Raw genomic sequence first — 12,048 nt, 5'->3', positions numbered from 1 at the left:
GTAGGGTAAGTATTGCCTCATGTGTTCCAACATTTCTACGGAATCCAAACTGATCTTCCCCGAGGTAGTCTTCTACCAGTTTTTCCATTTGTCTGTAAATAATTCGTGTTAGTATTTTGCAGCTGTGACTTATTAAACTGATAGTTCGGTAATTTTCACATCTGTCAACACCTGCTTTCTTTGGGATTGGAATTATTATATTCTTCTTGAAGTCTGAGGGTATTTCGCCTGTCTCGTACATCTTGCTCACCAGATGGTGGAGTTTTGTCAGGACTGGCTCTCCCAAGGCTGTCAGTAGTTCTAATGGAATGTTGTCTACTCCCGGGGCCTTGTTTCAACTCAGGTCTTTCAGTGCTCTGTCAAACTCTTCACGCAGTATCGTATCTCCCATTTCATCTTCATCTACATTCTCTTCCATTTCCATAATATTGTCCTCAAGTACATTTCCCTTGTATAGACTCTCTATATACTCCTTCCACCTTTCTGCTTTCCCCTCTTTGCTTAGAACTGGGTTTCCATCTTATTAGTTAAACAAATTCACATTGGAATCTGTTAAGTTGATTAGGCTTTGCCTGTTATACATTCAACTATTTTTTTGCAGTATTTCTTGAATGAGTGATACTGTTCTTTTTCATAGATCCAGTGTATTAGTAGACACTTTAATGTTGAAATAAATTCCAAGAAGCTATTGTTACTTTTTTTGTTTGGGAGATTTATTTACATAAGTATGGGATATTTATTATTGTAGTGCAGCTACTCATGGAAGTTCAGTGTGGACTGTAATTATTGTCTGGCAGCAAAAGTTGGTAAATATGTTAATTTGTTAAAATGGAACAGGTTTACATTGAAAAAACAAGTTCCAGTTTTGGTCACCAGGTGCAAATCTGGCACTGTGAATGCAAGAAAGACATATAGAAATGTTTCCATACGTAATGAATTAGGAACAGGATATGGGCAGATGAAGTCAACCAAGTGAGAAATCCATAATGTTGATTTTATTATTAACCATCTTGCATGAAAACAGTTGTTTCCATACAGCTGCGCTCATCCAAAGCAGAAATCACGTGCTGTACAACAAAGTCTGGAGAATGTCCAGACATCATGGTACACATGACAGGTCCTCTGTGTGTGTGTGTGTGTGTGTGTGTGTGTGTGTGTGTGTGTGTGTGTGTGTTTTTTTTTCTCTCTACAAATAGGAATGGGCTGAGAATAAAAGTCCTCTGGAATCTGCACCAAACAATCACATATGGCAGGCCCAGTGGTTCTACATGCACAACACACAGTTTAACAGTGCCCCATGTTTGACTGGCCTGTCTATTCACTGCACCCTCTACTGTAAACTGTGCCTTGTGACTCTGTATATTGTCATCAACTTCGATTTGTGAAAATTAAGTGTGTTACTGCAGATCATGAGATTTCAGTTGCTGCACCACCAGGATCTTGTATGGGTACCAGTGTAATATGGACTGCAAAATTATCAATACTGTTGACCATGGGATGACACTAGCTGAGGCACTTGCTGCACAGTCAGTTACAGCTGTAACACTCTTGTCAATAACTTCCACCAGGATAGTACGCTTTCCTCTTCTAGATGCCACATCAAGCTCACCCGTGTTTTAGAATTTTATCATCTTCTTTAAACCATTTAATGATATCGGGCCTCTTGTCTGATGTTTCAATTGGCAATACTCTCTCAGTGCAGCACTGTAATTGCTGCTGTTAACATCAAGTAGTTTCACTAATGCCACACGGTATCTCTTCTCAATAGCCATACTAATCACACTCTCTATGGCTTGTCAAATAACTGTGTTGATATTCTACTGTCATACAAACAGTGTACAGTGCCAAATTTGCATCTGGTGGCCACTAATGCATTAGCATATTGACTAAGTTTTGCTGCTGCGTGACAATTACAGTCCCCACTGGGCCTCCACGAGTAGCTGCATCGTAATTGCAACCACCTGGTATCATCCGGCAACATCCAGTAACTTAATAACATCACAGACTTAATGAGAACTCTTTAAGAATTGATACAGAAGTGAACATATGTTATTTAAAAATTAGTTTCAGTCCAATATAATAATGTGCAGCTATGTCCTCAACAATGCAGTCGAGTACTTCTCCCGAGTGGTTGCCGTCGGCTGACTCTTTTTAGTGACCTGCAGTGCTCACTCTGTGTCTGTTGATAAGAACTGGACCGTGTGGTCACAAACTCGAACCCTCGACATGTAACAAATAAAAACCTCATATTTATTTAATACATTGATAAACACCTAATGATATACATTCAAATAACTGATCATTGCATACCTAACATCACTCAGCTGGGAAAAGATATCATTGTTCAGGTTAATATTTTGAAACACTTTATTCCTGATCTGAGTAACATTAGGTTTTAAGGTTGCTACATAAATGACACCTTAGTGCCACATAGGCTCTTAAATGTGTCATATTTTGTTTGTTAATTGGCTAGTGGAATATTAAATTATCTATAGAATTGTGATCCTATGAAACTTTTTTACATTTACAACAAAATAAATTTTATTCCTTGACAGAAGGTGTTATAGTTAAATAAGCAGTATGTGTTCAGTGGTTTTCAACTTTCAGAAAATTAATAAGAAATGTAGTTTCATTATTTGACAAACCTAGGTTCTTTCATTAATAATCACATCAAAATTATAAACCTGAATCCATTTTGAACACATTTAACATATTCGTACACATTCACACTTCAGAGGATACAGAATTTCTAATTTCTCTACAAAATTTAAGCAAATCTATGCACTACCGGTATTATCTTAACTATAATAGTAGTACAAATTCTGGTTTTGAACCTGTTTCCAGAATGATGGGCACTAAATGTATTCTGTAGTAAGTATTCAGGTTATGTAACTCTATAAAAGTTAAACACACTCTGCACTGTGCGTGCTCGCTTTCTCCTGTCGTCTCGTATTAGTCTCAATAGTAATGTGAATAAATTATGTACTCTGTTAAATTATATGAAGTGCCAGTTCATGTACATGCTTTCTCTTAAAAAAAGCTACAATAACAATTGTTTCTTAGGTTGACCATATTCTCTGACTTAATTGTTTGATTGTGACATTTTTAATAAGACCTTTTGCCTTTGCTTCAGATGCATTTAATGTGTCGAGCCATAAATCTTTAGTTGTAAATAGGACACATTCATTATTACTTTCCTATAGGTGGCTTATTTTGAAGCATACCCAGTCCAGTTGCTGTCAGAGTAAATACTAAGCCCTTGTGCTACACAAAGAGCAATTATCTTTTATTTCAGAAACATACGTTGTTGAGGCTAAACTAGCACATGTGCTGTAGAGTATCAAGCTGTGGACAGTTGCATGATTATGTATGATTAGCAGTATTATAACTAATTGCACCAGTATCAAAACTGAGGGTACCCAATTCCTCCCCGACAAGAACATACATAGATACTTCAACTGACCCACAACATTCCTTTGTCACAACAGGTACGTCTTGTTTATGAGAGGTATAATAAAACTTAATTCATGTTTTAAAGGAACAAATTAGAGGCACTAATTAACCCTTTGTGCGCCACATTTATAAAAAAATTGGGGAAAAGTTTTTTGTGATGAATATTTACTGTATATGTTGCACATATGCCATATCCATTGCAAAAGTTCTTTTGAAGCTATTGGTTCATAAATAAAATAATGATTCCAAATGGCATCAATAGAAATTACATAATAATTACTCAAAAAATGCATACATAACTGTATTGTAAACTTACTGTATTTCTTTCCCTTGCCCTTGGGGAACTACGTAAAGTTGGTTCCATAACCAAGAAGTTCAGTATACACAGAATAAAACTAAACACAACAGTTATTGTACACTCACAAATGCAGTAGCACAACTCATGACACTTCTTTGTTCTGCATTTCAAACAAACAGCAGGTCATGAAATCAAACGCCACTGTGATCTGTTGGCCAAACTTGGAACTACGTGAAGCAATGCTAAACAGTATCATTGAAGCATTGGGAAGCTCAAAAAAGCCACGAATACTTAATGATGCCATTTGGAATCGCAGACGCAGGAAGTGTTAATTAGCCATATGTTCTGGTAACCAGAATACATCGGATGCAGCTTCTACTGATTATCAGCTGCATATATAGTGTGAACCATGGACCTTGCTGTCAGTGGGGTGGCTTGTATGCCTCAACAATACAGATAGCTGTACCGTAGGTGCAACCACAATGGAGGGGCATCTGTTGAGAGGCCAGACAAACGTGTGGTTCCTGAAGAGGGGCAGAAGCCTCTTCAGTACTTGCAGGGACAACAGTGTGGATGGTTGATTGGTGTGGCCTTGTAACATCAACCAAAACGGCCTTGCTGTGCTGGTACTTCGAACAGCTGGAAGCAAGGTGAAACTAGAGCTGTATAGAGCAAGGGCATGCAGCTCTACTGTATGGTTAAATGGTCATGGTGTCCTCTTGAGGAAAATACTCCAGACGTAAAATAGTCCCCCATTCAGGTCTCTGGGGTGAGGACTACTCAGAATGATATCATCGTCAAGAGAAACAAAACTGGTATTCTACGAATTGGAGCATGGAATGTTAGATCCCTTAATTGGCCAGGTAGATTAGAAAATTTTAAAAAGGAAATTAATACATTGAAGTTATAGTGGGAATTACACAAGTTCGATGGCAGGTGAAACAGGACTTCAGGTCAGGTGAATACAGGGTTGTAATGCAGGAATGGTATTAATGATGAATAAGAAAGTAGATATGCAGTTAAGCTACTATGAACTGCGTAGTGAATGCATTATTGCAGATGAGAGAGGGAGACAAAGATATGAATACAGTAAACAGACTGAGAAGGATGTAGGTTGCAGTAATAATTCGAAGATGAAGAGACTTTCACAGGATAGAGTAGCATGGAGAGCTGCATCAAATCAGTTTTCAGACTGAAGATAACAACAACAACATATAGGGAGTTCCACAGGTGTTACGTACATACTCACGTATAAGTATGGATGTGAATGCATCGAACAGTGACCATAATGGAAGAACACTGGCTCCTAATTGAATTATTACTAACCATTCGCAACAGAGCAGCATTGGCCCCAATGACAAATTGCTTCCATACAACTGTCAGTTCAGACTATCTACTCTTGCAACACCCCAGGTACAAAGGACCTAATAAAACAAGGGAACCACAAATGTAGCCGGTTACTGTCAACTTCCTGCCACACTTTGACTTATTATTATTATTATTATTATCATCATTATTATCATTATCGTCATCATCATCATCATCATCATCTCACCTGTTTACAAATTACAGGTCCAGTGACTCCCCCTATGAATTATGTATGCTATTTACATATATAAATATTTAACGTATATTTTACTTAAGTTATTCATCCTGAGACCTCCTGAACTATAACAATACCTCTATCTTTTCGCCGACTAAATGTTCCTATCCTTACTGTGACAATGAAATACATTGTTTTGTTACACATCCCTTAACTTATAGCCCTGGATCCAATGTATAAAGTTTGGAGAAAGTGTGTTTTTCAGTTAATGGGCCTGACACTGTTTGAATTTCTTCCTACCAGGGTGCCACCTCTAGCTATGTCCTGAATTAAAATCAGTCAACTTCAGTTTGTAGTTAATTAGCAGGTTTGTTCATTAAGAGGTACTAAATTGGCGAAGTATTACTTTCATTTGTCCTCATAAAACTGCTGATTTTTTCCAATAATGATCAAAGGTGTGGATTATTCCTGCAACTCGCTTTGATTTTAAAGATATCAGGCTCTTATGTCAATCTTTGATAGACGCGTAACATGAAATTTAATTTCATTGACATCAAAAATTCAATTAAAATCATCAGTCACACATTAAATAATTACTTTATATTTTTTGATTGATTGGACAGAGAAGTAAATTCCGACACAAATGTTATAGATAAATATTGACTAACAGATGGCAGAATTCAGACTGTTTTGCAGTATCATTAAGGTGCATTTGGAATTACATTTTGTCATTCATTTTCCAGTAAAATACAATTGTTGTATCAATGTTATAATGAGGTCCAGAAGGGGCAGCAGTCATCTGCAGTACCTCCTCTTCACTGCGGTTGCGGTAGTGGTAAACCCATCATCTCTGGCAACAGTGACAAAGAACATAATTGAAATTTTAGTATAATGGGCGAAAATGTTTTTGTGGGTGAAGTTTGGGATGTGTATCGTCACTTAACGCAATAAAAACGATGTTAAATACACCACATCTTATTACGGATATCCTCCACCAAAAAACAAGTATCTTGTGTAATCAGGGTGGTGCTTCTTGATGCTGGCGTAGCTGCATCTTGATGTTACTGCGTTGCCACATGGGCATCGTGTAATGGTATAAGTAAGTTTCAGTACTTCTTGTTGACTGAGAACTTTATTTCACACGCTATATGTTCAGAGGCAAACGTTCCAAGTCTGACTACATGCTGTCGATACAAAATTTGGTCTGAGATTGACGTAAGACTGACTTAAGGCAGCATTCATATTACCTCTATTTATGTGATTTTAAACAGTTACGGTTATTGTTATGTATTGAATTTTGCATATTTAACATTTAAAGTTTTTACATACATCTTCCCAAATTACATGGAATAACGGTGAATAACTTCATACAAAGATGGGAAAGAATCTGTTTATATTAAGACTATAAAATACATGTTTTATCATTACAACAATATATTTCAGTAATTTGCATATATTATTTTACTAACTTAAAGGGAAGCCATCCTATCATTTTCAGGTGAACAGAGCGATTAGTTTTATTGAATGAAAAGGCCTAAATTCAGTTAATTAAATTTTGTACAAGTAAAATTTTATATTTCTTTATAGTAATACTTACAATTCTATTAACTGACACCAAGTAGAACATGAGCATGTTTAATTCTGTCTGAAAAATCAAGATGTCATATTTGTGTCAGGAGAATGAACAGTTTCTGGCTTAAAAAAAACATAAAATTGGCGCTCGCTCTCTCTCTCTCTCTCTCTCTCTCTCTCTCTCTCTCTCTCTCTCTCTCTCTCGATGACTTGAAATATCGGAACTTTAATTGTTAATTACTCCATTATTCCTACCATGTACCTGTAGTTTGTATTGTGTGTAAATTATGACCATACTTTAGTTTTTAATCCCACATGATTCCTTCATTCTATACAGGGTGTCCCATTTATCTTGACCACCCTAAATAATTGTTTGTCCAGATGCAAATTACAAAATGTTTCAAGCAAATGTTCTTTAGCCATCAGGGGGGCATCAATCAGCAGGATTGCCTTCATTGTAGCTTTGTTTTTTATAAAGATATGAACAGTGGTATGACATTTTAAGAGTCACAGCTGCAAAATACTAACACACATTCTTTACAGACGAATGGAAAAACTGGCAGAAGCCGACCTCGGAGAAGATCAGTTTGGATTCTGTAGAAATATTGGAACACGTGAGGCAATACTGACCTTACGACTTATCTTAGAAGAAAGATTAAGGAAAGGCAAACCTACGTTTCTAGCATTTGTAGACTTAGAGAAAGCTTTTGACAATGTTGACTGGAATACTCTCTTTCAAATTCTAAAGGTAGTTGGGGTAAAATCAGGGAGCGAAAGGCTATTTACAATTTGTACAGAAACCAGATGGCAGTTATAAGAGTCGAGGGACATGAAAGGGAAGCAGTGGTTGGGAAGGGAGTGAGACAGGGGTGTAGTCTCTCCCCGATGTTATTCAATCTGTATATCGAGCAAGCAGTAAAGGAAACAAAAGAAAAATTCAGAGTAGGTATTAAAATCCATGGAAAAGAAATAAAAACTTTGAGGTTCGCCGATGACACTGTAATTCTGTCAGAGACAGCAAAGGACTTGGAAGAGTAGTTGAACGGAATGCACAGTGTCTTGAAAGGAGGATATAAGATGAACATCAACAAAAGCAAAACGAGGATTAAGTCGGGTGATGCTGGGGGAATTAGATAAGGAAATGAGACACTTAAAGTAGTAAAGGAGTTTTGCTATTTGGGGAGCAAAATAACTGATGATGGTCGAAGTAGAGAGGATATAAAATGTAGACTGGCAATGGCAAAGAAAGCGTTTCTGAAGAAGAGAAATTTGTTAACATCGAGTATAGATTTAAGTGTCAGTAAGTCGTTTCTGAAAGTATTTGCATGGAGTGTAGCCATGTATGGAAGTGAAACGTGGATGATAAATAGTTTGGACAAGAAGAGAATAGAAGTTTTCGAAACGTGGTGCTACAGAAGAATGCTGAAGATTAGATGGGTAGGTTACATAACTCATGAGGACGTATTGAATAGAATTGGGGAGAAGAGAAATTTGTGGCACAACTTGACAAGAAGAAGGGACCGGTTGGTAGGACATGGTCTGAGGCATCAAGGGATCACAAATTTAGCATTGGAGGGCAGCGTGGAGTGGAAAAATCGTAGAGGGAGACCAAGAGATGAATACACTAAGCAGATTCAGAAGGGTGTAGGTTGCAGTAAGTACAGGGAGACGAAGAAGCTTGCACAGGATAGAGTAGCATGGAGAGCTGCATCAAACCAGTCTCAGGACTGAGGACCACAACAACAACAACAACAATTCATTTCTTCTCCTAAAGACCTATTCAGAAATGTATCACAGTGTACCATTCACTGAAACACAATGTTATTAATGACATAATACAGCATTGACTTTGAGCCCATGATGATCACAAACTCGTTCACTTGCTGGAGTTATCAGAAAACAAATGAAAACCAAGTAAAAACATAACACAAAGTTGACTGTGACTCTCCTGTACCATTGCCCAGGAACAGAACATTCAAAGCTGCTCAAAGTGGTCCGTTGAATGAAAGAATTATTTACTGCTTCCAGTGTTGCCTGTTGAGGAGAATTATAAGCAAGCACAATTCGTTCCTGGAGGTCTTCTGGAGTTGGTGGAATATCGCGATAGACAACATCTTTAATGCATCCCCAAAGAAAACCTTCAGAGGATTTAAATCAGGAGACCTAGTAGGCCAAGTAACTGTTCCTCCTTGACCAATCCATCTGGCAGGACACATTCAGTTCAGAGCACGACATGCATGCAAGGCATTATGTACTTGACATCCATCGTGTTGATACCAGAATTCTGGTTCTTAGCGGCACTTCATCCAGAAGAGGAGGAAAAATTCATCTGAGGAAGTTGGCATACACTGAGCCGTTTAGACTGCCATTGATTAAATAAGGGCTAATAATTGTAGTACCAAGCATCCCACACCACACGTTAACTCTCCATTGACGCTGATGTTCCACCTGTCTAAGCCATCGTAGGTTGTCACTGGACCAATAATGCATGTTCCTTGTATTTACCTCCTTTGTTAGAGAAGGAACATTCATCAGTTAATAGAACACTGGAAAAGTAGTTCGGGTTGGCAAGGATTTGCTGCTGTGCCCACTGACAGAACTGTACACGATTCTGGAAATCATTCCCATGCAATTCTTGATGCAGGTGTACATAATAAGGATGGAACCAGCAACGTGTAAGAATACGATGTACACTAGTTTTAGGAATGTTCAAGCTGTTGTGTGCTCACTTGTGGATTCATAGCAATGAAGTGAGAGCAGTAACTCCGGCAGCTTCATTTGTGTGAGTGCTACAATGATTGTGTTGTCATGGGTTGAAACTTCCCGTTTCCTGAAGCGTCGCAACAAGACGAGAAAACATCTGTCGGGAAGGTGGGTTCTTGTCAGGATATCACTCTCTGTACAGTTCCGCTGCCTGCGTAGCATTTCGCCTACCTTCAACAACAACCATAAAAGAAACATTATGCCGATACAGTTTGTAGAAAGGACAACCTTTACTGTATGCCTACCCTTCACAACAGTATTTTAAATGGCTAAACTACTGTAGTAAATGTACCTGTACATAAGAAAACAGTATTGCAATTATTGTTCTGCCATGAAACTTCCTGGCAGATTAAAACTGTGTGCCAGACTGAGACTCGAACTCAGGACCTTTGCCTTTCGCGGGCAAGTGCTCTACCATCTGAGCTACCCAAGAATGACTCATTGTTGTGTTATGTAATTAATAATGTTGTGTTTCAGTGATATGTTTTTGAGTACGTCTTTAGTAGAGGAAATGAATTACCGAATAAAACATATAGTGTGCCATTTAAAAAAGTCGTACTGCTGTTCACATCTTTGTAAGAAACAGAGCTACAATGAAGGCAATCGTGCTGATTGATGTCCCCCCTGACTGCTAAAGAACATTTGCTTGAAACATTGTGTAATTTGCATCTGGACAAACAGTTATTTAAGGTGGTCAAGACAAATGGGACACCTTGTATACTGGTGGGGCCCAACGTAAAAAATGTCAAAGCAATAGTTTAAATTAATGTAAATTACTAATATTGGGTATGTGTGTGTATGCGAGTGTATACCTGTCCTTTTTTCCCCCTAAGGTAAGTCTTTCCGCTCTCGGGATTGGAATGACTCCTTACCCTCTCCCTTAAAACCCACATCCTTTCGTCTTTCCCTCTCCTTCCCTCTTTCCTGATGAAGCAACTGTTGGTTGCGAAAGCTTGAATTTTTTGTGTATGTTTGTGTGTCTATCAACCTGCCAGCACTTTCGTTATGTTTGTGTGTCTATCAACCTGCCAGCACTTTCGTTTGGTAAGTCACATCATCTTTGTTTTTAGATATAAATTACTAATATTATATACAAGGGGGGACCCAAAAGAAGCCGGATTGTTGTCATAAAAAATTTATTGATGAACCTTTTTACAAAATTACTTCAGTCACCTTCAAAATACTCTCTATTACATGCGATGCACTTATCAAGTCTCTTTTCCCACTGTTGGAAGCATGTTTGGAACTCTTGAAGTTTGATATTGTCCATTGCCCTTTGCAAAGCTGTTTTTACCGCCTCCACATCGTCATAACGCTCCCCTTTTAGCGTTTTTTTTCATTCGTGGAAATAGGAAAAAGTCGCACGGGGCTAGGTCCAGCGAATACAGAGCGTGGGGAACGACAGATCACCTCTGAGATGCCAAATAGTGGGTCACTTGTAAGGCCATGTGTGCTGGAGCGTTGTCGTGATGCAGAAACCAGTCACCTGATCGCCAAAGTTCTGGGCGTTTCCTCCTCACATCCTCTCGCAGACGCCTTAAAACATCCAAGTAAAAGTGCTGGCCGGGGGGTACGAGTTCCCGATGCACGATTCCACGAACATAAAAAAAGACAATGATCATCGTCTTCACATTTGACCTCACTTGCCTTGCTTTTTTTGGTCTGGGAGAGTTGGAAGTCCTCCACTGGCTTGATGCTAGCTTGGTTTCTGGGTCATACCCGTAACACCAACTCTCATCCCCTGTAATGACTTTGTTCAAGAAGTTTGGATCACGCACAATCTCTGATTTAAAGTCCTGACACACATTCATGTGGATGATTTTTTGCTCCTGTGTGAGAAGGCACGGAACAAATTTAGCAGCAACACATCTCACGTGCAAATCCTCACTCAAAATCCGCTGGCACAAGCTCCAACTGATTCCTGTCTCTGCTGAAATTTGGTCGATCGTTTGGTGACAATCCTTGTTGATCTTTTGGCGGACCTTTTCAATGTTCTCCTCATTTCGCGATGTTGAAGGGTGTCAACGAGCTTGGTCTTCAACACACATCTCACCACGTTTAAAGCACCCAAATCACTCGAAAACCTATGTGCGGCTCATAGCATCCTCCTGGAAACCTTCTGAAGCATTTGGTGTGTCTCCGTTGCAGTTTTTTTAAGCAGGAAAGAAAATTTCACACACACTCTTTGTTCTTTTAAAGTTGTCATAACGACTTCACAGAGGTAACCCGCCAGCAGTCAGAGAAACACAATACCACACTTGCACGTTCAGCTCTATACTGACGCCGTCTGCACAGCTGTTTCATGAAGGCCTCTACTAACACCATTTAGCATGAGAACCCTGCACTACGTCTACGAGTGGGAGCACCCTCGGAGTCCGGTTTCTTTTGGGTCCCCCCTGGTATATATGCCCTCTTCAGG

The sequence above is a fragment of the Schistocerca americana genome, chromosome 8 (assembly GCF_021461395.2).
Source record: "Schistocerca americana isolate TAMUIC-IGC-003095 chromosome 8, iqSchAmer2.1, whole genome shotgun sequence".
Classification (NCBI taxonomy): Eukaryota; Metazoa; Arthropoda; class Insecta; order Orthoptera; family Acrididae; genus Schistocerca; species Schistocerca americana.
Note: the sequence above shows the minus strand (reverse complement) of the source record.